This window comes from Salarias fasciatus, unplaced genomic scaffold (genome assembly GCF_902148845.1).
Source record: "Salarias fasciatus unplaced genomic scaffold, fSalaFa1.1, whole genome shotgun sequence".
Lineage (NCBI taxonomy): Eukaryota > Metazoa > Chordata > Actinopteri > Blenniiformes > Blenniidae > Salarias > Salarias fasciatus.
The window spans coordinates 12,808-16,400 of NW_021941283.1; the positions used below are offsets into that span (position 1 = coordinate 12,808).

Here is a 3,593-nt window from a genome sequence, read left to right on the forward strand (position 1 = left end):
TGAAACTTAACATGGTGAAAGCAAATATGTATACAAACATTTTATGTATTACAATTTTTATTGACAAACAAATTTAAGTATGAAAATGAGGTGTAATCCTGGTCCAAAAAATGAATGGAGGTCAACGGAAGGTCAAGTTTGGATGGCCAGTGGAACTGCCTGATGAGTCGGATCCACACCAAAATTGTACGTGTTTTAAATTGGACCAGGGTACACCCCTCCAGTGAGTTTTACTGCAGTAAAGTGGAACAAATAAAACTAATGGGGGCAAGTGCTGAGTTGGTAAGGTTGTGCTCTGATTAATTACAATTGTCATTTGTTTCATTGCTTTAGGATTTCACAGAAAAGTTATGCAGATGCTTGTGGAGATCCGAGACATGTTGAAGGAGCTGAAGGTCATTCAAGCATCGCCGCAGGACACAGCTCTTCCTGACAAGGCTACAACAGTTGAAGAACTTAAAAGTCTTGACGAGTCGCTGAACTCGGTGGAGGAAAGACAAAAACTGGTAGGTTTCATATCTGTTGTGAAGTCTTGCGCAGTGAGAATAATATAATAATGCATTCGGGTGTGCCAAGATCAGATCATGACTTTCAGGACAGGGTGACTGAAAATTTCATGTTGCCAAATTCCCATGTATGTTGGTGCAACATGTACTTGAACACCTCTTCTATAATGAAGCACCAATGATTTGTAGTATCCATATACCATTATCGCGTAAAAAGGCAACGAACGCAGGTACCCAAATCCGCATTTTTTAAGGGGACGGACACTCCAACACGAACATGCATCCTATTGAGACCAACTGCTGGGTGTTCATCATGGTACTGATGGTGTCTTTCTTACATGTTTGTGACCCAAAGTAATCTTTTCGTGTTATAGAACACCAAAATGCAAGAAACTTGCAAAACATCAACTGATTTTATGAGTAATTTCACAAAATTTAAAAATTTCATGCCGTGAATAGACTATATCTGCCCCCATTGTTCGTCAGAGTGAAATCTCGCTGCTCTAATTTAGTTGAATATCAAACAACAACCTTTCAGTTTCTCCATTTAAACATTTATTCCTCATTTAACTATGTTCCTTATCAATTGTAGCTGAAGTAACGATTCACAAAAATGGGGACGGACGCTACGCCTGATGACATATTCGTACAAAGACCATTTAAACAGTGATCTCAATGGGATTGATGGTGTTTTTCTGCAAGTTTTTGTTCCAAAGCAAGCTTTCAATGTTTCAAAATGTCAATATTCAAGTAAATTATAAAATATCATTTGATATTGTGTCGTTTGCATCGTTGATGAGTATCATCATGTGATCATGTTGTCAACACGGTCAATGAATCATACTAAACGCACCACAGTTAGTTACATGTGTATCTTACTGCCATTAAATCAGTTAATATCAGACAACAATTAATTTTTTTCTCCAGTCGAACCTTTAACCCTTATTTAATTTCCATCATAGCTCATGTAACATCATGTAACAGACCATGCAAAGGAAGGGACGGACACTACACAATTTAACACAAATGCCTTCCTGACACAGAAATAAGCAACGCATTTTGATGAAATTGTGCTTCAACAATAAACAATGATAAATAATGCACCAATTACAACTGGTAATTGAAGGTCAGAGAATAAGAGGGGACGGACACTACTGAGGGACGGACACTACACAGCGACTAATGTGGCCCCGATTTCAAAAATTAGATGGGGAATCATGTTTTCAAACATATTGTTGCTATTCATTAAGCAAAGATGCACATATGAACAACCATAGTTCCCCAATCCTTCTTGATATTACATGTGAATCAGGACAGAACATTCGGGGACGGACACTACAAATTATTTTACACATTGCACTAATTGAGGGATGAGTGGGGAGTTTTTCGCATTCACCGTATCTGGTGATAAAGACTGGTCATATTTCTATTAATTACAAACAAATGCACATAACCCATAATTCCTATTATATCTTCTTGGAGTGGTTGGAAATGTGACAAATAAACAACATTATTGGGTCTTCAACAAATTTCTGTAACAGCATATTGGTTCGCCAGATCTGGCGTCATTCGGTCAAACGTGGCTCGATCTTCACAAAACAACCTGCAAAAGAAACTAGAGACGTGCTGTTATTAGGCATTATTCAAATAACGTGGCCATAACACATTGGTAATATTTTGTTTAAAACATAAATCATTATCTCTTTGCAATGGAATTCCGTAACATGAAAAATGACCCTTCAATACATTGATTTGTGGCAAATAATTTCCAACAGTTTTGTCGAAATTGGTGACAAACTGATTTTTGTAGTTTAGTTACATGCTAGTTTGAAAGCAATATTGGTCACAAAACCTAGGCATTGGGTTTCAACACAAATCATTGCTGTAACACTGCCCTTAAGGAAAATATCATCCGATCTTGGCACACCCGATTCCTCTGAGCATTCCTCACTGATTGCATGTGCACTAAGGATGGGATTGATGTAATTTTGTGGTGGTGTATTTTTTCCCTTTTCTTTTTTTTTAAAGTACTGAAGATAAGCACCGAATTTATAACTAGTGTTTGGTCATAGGTGGACTGATATCATTCGGTTGGTGCCAACAAAGCACCGTGGTTCGGTGCCCAATCCTACTGGCAATGTTAAGACTACAACATAATGCATTTTCTCATGTGTACTGTTTGGATCATCTTGTAACACAGTCATGGGGATATACTGAACACTGACCTTGTTTAACACAGATTTTCTCCAATTTCAGATTCAACGCTTGGCAATGGTAGACAGAGGAACGAGTATGGAAACCAATGTCAAATAGGTCATGGACAAGTAAGTTTAAGCGATGCATGTGTAGCAAGCCGTTAGTTCAGCTGTACACTTTCTGTAGAATCAGACCATAGGCCCCGCATACACAAGCTGTAGCCACCAGGCACTCGCCACCCCACCACAGTTACTTGTGCACATGTGAAATTGTGAAGATAAGGTAAATCAAGCCTTGCACAGATTTGGCGACCAGATACATTTTAAGAATCCATGATTTGCCCTGGAACACTAGATAATTGCTAAGTTAATGTATAATTATATCCTTATTCCCACAGGTTGATGACGCAAGAAGTCCAGGCGGAGTTCAACTTATGTGGAAGGGGACCTATAAAGAAGCTAGCTTTATATAATGCTGTTTTATATGCGCAGTTTATAGTCATTATTTGCACTGTTTAAAGAATTGTAAAGAGTAAATTTGTGACCTACATTTTTGTGTGCTCAAGCTTTTTTTTTTCCTTGACTTAAAGGTATAATAGACGATGTTTTAACCAATGACTGGCGTGATGCGAGTCTCAACTATTGGTCCTCTAACATGTCAATCATGCTGGAGAAATGCTTGCGTAACGCCGTCAAGCGTGCTCGTAGGAGCAGCAGAGCCGGTAGGATGGTCTGGCGCATGCACATTTTTCAAAAAGCAAGTAAGAGACATTTGGCTTCGACTTTTTCGAGAAAATCGTCCATTATACCTTTAAGTGTCTGTTCAGTGTTGGAGGTTAATGTTATCCCGACATTGGATTTTGACGTCAACCCATCATTCAAAAAGCCTACA

General features: G+C 38.5%; 1 long non-coding RNA gene across 1 annotated transcript; it reads left to right on the top strand.

Moving 5' to 3' along the window:
* Positions 1–411: 411 nt before the first annotated feature.
* LOC115384708 (uncharacterized) lies at positions 412–3,244 on the top strand. The gene is made up of 3 exons (XR_003930932.1): positions 412–506; positions 2,763–2,830; positions 3,100–3,244. It is a non-coding gene; the product is annotated as an uncharacterized LOC115384708 (long non-coding RNA).
* The last annotated feature ends 349 nt before the right edge of the window (positions 3,245–3,593 follow it).